We start from the raw sequence: 6,313 nt of genomic DNA, 5'->3' as shown, positions 1-6,313 counted from the left end.
ATCATGAAAGATTCTAGTAGTAATCATTGGACAGAAAAATGTTAGTGCATTGACCAGATACTTTGAATATAAATAAGGAATATTTTCTTTCAACACATTTGAGTTTGATAATGTATAAGAGTGGTCCTAATATAATGAATATAGTCTTAGAAACAGGCTGACTATTCAGGGTTTGTATGGGCAGACCACCAATGATGATCTACAATCTTCACTCCAGAGGTCAAATTGAAGTGGTTCAAAGCCGTAGGCCCTACCATAAATCATACTGCTTACATAAAGTAAAGGTACACACGAGGTCACTTTGGGATGGAGTTTATTTGATGGCAAATGCTAACAACAACATAAACTATCTGACCCAAAGACACTTATTAGGGTGGATATTCCGAAAGTGTAGGAGTTATGCAACAGGAGTTTGGTAAGGGTCAAGCCTTTATATAGAGAAGATTAGCGTTTATTGCATAGTAACCCACACATTTGTCAATGTATGTGACATTTTTATGATTCAATCAAGACCCACAATATCATTTGTAGAAGTATTACAGCCTCTACCTTTCTTAAAACATTGGTTTGATTTACCTATTGTTTGGCTTCAGGAAACTAAAATAAATACATTTTAAGATTATGCACTTTTTGTTTAACATAGAGAATTTTAAAATTGATGTATATAGTTGCACTTATTAGTATTTTATGTCTTCATAATGACAAGTTCAATTTCATTGTCTACATATGACACCTTTTGTTCATTCTTTCTCAGTTGGTAATTGAATGACTTTGGTACCTTACAAATGAACGATCTTAGAAAAACAAATGATCATGTTACTATCTCCCTATTTCTCAACTCTTTCCTTTGTTCCACTTATGTATTTATTCACTCTTATATAGTGCTACACTTTCTTGATTATTTTACTTTTTAATCAAACTTGAAATATTTTTAGGTTTATCCAGAGTAAGTTTTGTCCTTTTTAAAGATACAATCTAGAATTAGCTTAACAGGTTTATAATAAAAATTACTAGGATTTATGATTTTTCCATTAAATATGTAGGTGAATTTGTAAAATAATTGGCACATTTTAAAATGTTGTCACTTTCAGCTAGTCCATATAGTATATATCTACATCGACTTATATCTTTATTTTTCCTACATTGACTTATATCTTTATTTTTCCTAACAATCTTTTCTATTTTTCAGTGTATCTTGTGCGTAGTCTTTTAGATTTATACATAATGATTGTGTTTTCAGATATTTAAAAACATTTTAAAATTCTAATACGACTTTAATTTCTTGTACTCAATAAGGCTATTCGAGTTTATCAGCTTTCCTTTCCAAGAAATCTTACAGGAGTCTTCCAGCAGAAATTAGCAATTGTTATGGCATTGAATTCATCATGGCCTTTCCCCCGCTTTTATAGATTTCAACATTGTGATATCTGTTTTCCAAAGATGAAAAGCATATTTTTGTCTGTGTATTTTGTCCTGTTGTCTAGTCAAAGGTATTCTAACTTTTGCTTTCATTACCATTATCCACCAGTTTTTGAACAGCAATGCTCTGCAGGTCACAATTCTAGCACCAAAGAAGAAGCACACCAACATCTGGGACCCAAGGATTGCAAATTATAAAACTCCAAACGGAGGGTGACATCAGAGCTAAAATTGTGAGATCCTGGAAGGATCAGAATGACAGTGGAAGCCATAATACATGTGTAAGAGCTACCCAGAAGTCAGCCTCCAGTGATTCCCTCTAACCACAGTTGAGGGATGGGAATTAACTGGCTACCAAACAGAGGATTGGAGGTTGATTATGGTAGATTAACATGATAAACCTGACTCAAACAGCTAAAATCTGGTCACTTGATCTCCCCTCTGATGCAATTTGTATGCAATCTGGTTTTCAATATTTTCTTTCTTTTTTTTATTCATGTCGGGGTTTATCTCTGATAGTACTTGTCCTTGTGGGAAGCCTTCTTGAATTTTTGTGATGTATTTTTTCTGTTTTTCAGTCTATGAAATCCAAGATTGATAAATCTCTAGATGCAACAATTAAAATAAGTGTCCCTGGGGATGTTGTGTGGGAGGTGAGGGAGGTAGAGTGAAGCCGATATCAAGTAGTTAAAGAAGGAACCGCATGTTTTGAAAGTGATTGCTGTAGAAATTGTGCAATACTACTTGGTGTGATGAAACTATGGGTTGGAATGATGTCTGGATTAGCTCCTATTAAAATGATTTGGAAATAGCAAAGAATGAATTACAGTCTCAGAAATCCACAGGAGCAGCTCTACCCTGTCCTGTAGAGTCGCTATAAGTCAGAAACAACTGCATGAACTTTTTACAGTCTGAAGACGCTCCAGTGCCTTACAGGGGGTGGTGTCACCACTTTGGGAGATGCTGATTTAAAGATATGCTGCATCTGTTCTAAATACATTTTTATTTTCAAATGAAAAAGGAAAAGAAAACAGAAATAGCTTATATCTATTAATGACAATATTTTATATTTTTAGGAATACAAGGGAAAGAAAATAGTCCAGAGGCCATGTATAACCTCCTCTGGATACAGTAGGGAGAAAGGTAATCCAACTCCTCACAGGTCCAAGACCTATTACAGTGAGCAGAACACCAATCATTCCTCCCATGGCACTCTACTTTCCTGTGGGTTTCAATGACCCTTGTAATGACTAAACAGAACTCACAGGCAACACTTATGATTAAAGGAGTTTAGAAGAGAAGTGACCAGGTTGCCACAAGTCAGGATCAGTATACAGTAAGGGTATAAGCACTGGTCAACAGCAACACCTCCCCTCACCCTGTAGTCAAGCCTTTCTCTCGCTGAGGGCTCAGCTTCTCAGTTATATGGACCTCTATCTCTGCTGTCTTCTGCTCTGCCACACAGCCTCATAGTCTCAGTGCTTCTCTTCTTTCTCCTTGACCTCTGATCTAGCTATGGAAGGGCTTCTACCACTTCAGGTAAGGATTTCAAATGTTGGGTGATTCTTCCTTGGTGGTCCCAAGAATTCTTTCTGTGTCTGCTTCTGAGCTGATTCATTCTTGTAACCAGAGGAGTGGTAACTAAAATTAATCGATCCCCTCTACTAATGTTTCACACACTCTAGTTGCATGGGCCCACCCAATTATTTGGTGAGAGCTATAGAGGCATAACTAGAGGAGAAGAAGAATTTTTACTTCACAGAGGGATGTACATGGAAAATGTAAGAAGGATCGTCATTCCCTTGGCCTTGACACTGTGCTAGAGCAACGTCTGGTCTTTTCCTCTGCATTGAAAGGTACATTCATCCTTTCAAATGAATTCAAAAGGCCAGCACATCTAAAGAAAAAGAAAGAAAATATAGCAATGATACTTGGTTTCATATATTAAAGTACCAATGCTGCACCACAATTGTAACAAGAAATGAGAGTGCATCCTCAGTAAGAAAGGGCATAACACATGAGATTTTCGCAAGATGCTAAGGATTATGTCTGTGGTACAGCAGTACTGCTGCTTTGGAGACTGGGATAAACGTTATTCATTTTTGAAAAATGTATTGTGACATGGATGAAAGTTTACAGATCAGATCATCGGTTTTACAGTAAACAATTCCTATACATTTTCTTTCAAGTCAATTTCGATCCCCCCAATGCATTATCACTTCTCGCATTTCTTTCCTGTGTTTCCTGTTTCCCTTACTCCATCTTTCTAACCCTCTAAACTCCATCCTTGTTAGAAATTACAGCCTGGAACAGAAGAAAGTGAGTATCGATTAACAGGCTTATTTGGAAAACACGACCCGCAGAGTCCTCCCAGACTGGGAGGAAGACAAAAGAATCACAGTGAAGGAAGGTTAGGGAGCCGAGTGAAAGGAGATCAGAGGGACAGGGTGGGCGAAGAGCCGGAGGTGAGGGCAAGCAAGACTGGCATGGGAGACAGGAGAGGAAGAGAGCCAAACAAAGAATCCATGCACTAATAAACCTTCGGGGAAGTGGTTAATATTTAGGTTTGGGGTGGCACCGAGTATCTTCCTGATTGGGAAGTTTGAAGGCAGCAGGGGGTTGGGTAAACTTTGGCACAGGAGGGCAGTGTTTGGCATGCTCAGGAAGATGTGGAGGGAGACACTTGTAATTTCTAGGCGCAGCTTCACACTCAGCTGGACCTATTAGTCTTTGCATAAATGTTGCTCTTTTTATTTAAAGGATTGAGTATTTTAAAGTTGTGTTAACCCTCCTAGTGTTATTGTTGCCCTTATAGGTCTGTCTGTTTGCTTGAAATCTGAGCCATGAGCTTGGGTGACTAAGAGTCATGAATTTGGGGGTTCCACAGTCTCTACCAGAACAGTGAGCCTGGTCACTTTTATGATTTTGATTTGTTGATTCACATCTTTCTCCCATTTTGTATGTTGTTAAGTGCCATCTAGTATGCACAACAGAGTCAGACACTTCATGGTCCAGAGCCATCCTCACAACTGTTCCTATGCCTGAGTCCATTGTGGCAGCCACCTGGTTGAGGTCCTTTCTCTTTTTTCATTGCCCTTCTACTTTATCAAACACGATGTCCTTCTCCAGAGACTGGCCTCCCCTGACAATAGGTCCAATGTATGTAAATGAAGTCTTGCCGCCCTTGCCTCTAAGTAGCCCTCTGACTTTACTTCTCCCAATAAAGATTGGCTTATCGTTTTAGTAGTCCATGGTACTTTCAATATTCTTCTCCCGCACCACAATTCAATACATCCTTTCATCTTGTCATCAATCCTCTGTCAGACCACCATTTGTCTGTTACTTTGGCATACTCTGGTGGCTTGGGTGTTGCTGTGATGCTGGAAGCTATGTCACTGGTATTTCAAATGCCAGCAGGTGCACAGGTTTCAGTGGAGCTTCCAACTGATCACAGACTATGAAAAAGGACTTTGGATGAAAAAGCCACGGAAAATCTCATGCATAGCTTGGAAGCATCGTCAAATTCTGAAAGCCTAAACAAAGGAAGCAGAACATTGTTGGAGATCATGCTGCGGGATGCACTCCCTGGGTCAGAGGGTACTCCAAATGTGACTGAAGAGAGCTGTTTTCTTGAAGTGAGTTGAAACGATTTGTGTTAGTCTGGTTTGACAAGAGAAACAAATTCACAGACCAATTCTAGGTGTATAAGAAAGAGCTTTATATACAAGAGCAATTGAATATTGAGAAAAAAAGACATCCCAGTCCAGATCAAGTTTATAAGTCTGATATTAGTCCATATTTCTGATAGAAATCTATAAAGTCCTCTTCAGACTCACAAAACATGTGTAATGACGCTGAATGTAGGTCACAGGTCAGTCGGTGGAAAGTCTTGTGGAACCAGTGGCGGTGTAAGCATCTCAGCGCTGACAGGCGTCTCTACATGGCTCCTCCAGCTCCGGGGCTCTAACTACATCAGCGTAGCTCCAGCAAGCTCCAAGTTCATCTGTTATGAGATGTCATACACTGTTATTTTTTAAGGTTGTGTAATATTCCATCGTGTGTACATAACAAAATTTTATTTGCCCTTTCGTCCCAAAATAGAACTCAGTTTGTTTCCATCTTTTTACCACTGTAGCTGTGTGCCTATGAACATTTAACTCCTATCATCCACTTCCTACATTTTTTTCTTCTATTTACTCTTCCACCTTTTCTACAAGTTTTGATGCAAAGACTAGTCCTGCTTCACCCTCACAGCTGTTCTCATGTTTGATCCCTTGTTGTAGCCCCTTTGCCAGTTCATCTTATCAAAGATCTTCCTCTGTTTCACTGCTTTACCAAACATGCTGTCCTTCTCTATGGACTGGTCTTGCCTGACAACATGTCCAAATCACAAGAGAGGAAGTTTCCCCATCTCGCTTCCAAAGAGCTTTCAGATTATATTTGTTGCAAGACATGTGTGTTTAATCTATCGGCAGCCCATGGTACTTTCAATATTGTTCAATAGTCATCACTAGCACCATAATTCAAGTACAATGATTCTTTTTCAGGTTTCCTTATTCAATATCCAATTTTCAGATGCATATAAAGTGACTGAAAATACCATGACATGTGTCAGGCACACCTTAGTCCTCAGCGCAACATCCTGGCTTTTGAACACTTTTAAGAAATCTTGTTCATCATTATCCAATTATTATCCAATTCAGTGAGTCATTTTGATCTCTTGACCATTGCCTTCGGGATCATTGATTGTGGATCCAAGCAGACCGAAATCCTTGTCTTTGCTCCATTTATCATAGTGTTACCTACTCGTGAAGTTGTGGGGATTTTCTATTTCTTTACATTGAGTTGTAATCCATACTGAAGTCTAGAAACCTTGATCTTCATTAACAACAGA

General features: G+C 38.8%; 1 non-coding gene across 1 annotated transcript; it reads left to right on the top strand.

Annotated features, from left to right (window-relative positions):
- The first annotated feature begins 3,185 nt into the window (after positions 1–3,185).
- LOC142447700 (small nucleolar RNA SNORA22) lies at positions 3,186–3,318 on the top strand. Its single transcript, XR_012784360.1, has one exon. It is a non-coding gene; the product is annotated as a small nucleolar RNA SNORA22 (small nucleolar RNA).
- Positions 3,319–6,313: the final 2,995 nt, after the last annotated feature.

Source organism: Tenrec ecaudatus, chromosome 4 (genome assembly GCF_050624435.1).
Source record: "Tenrec ecaudatus isolate mTenEca1 chromosome 4, mTenEca1.hap1, whole genome shotgun sequence".
Classification (NCBI taxonomy): Eukaryota; Metazoa; Chordata; class Mammalia; order Afrosoricida; family Tenrecidae; genus Tenrec; species Tenrec ecaudatus.
Note: the sequence above shows the minus strand (reverse complement) of the source record. Positions and strands in the feature narration are given on the sequence as shown.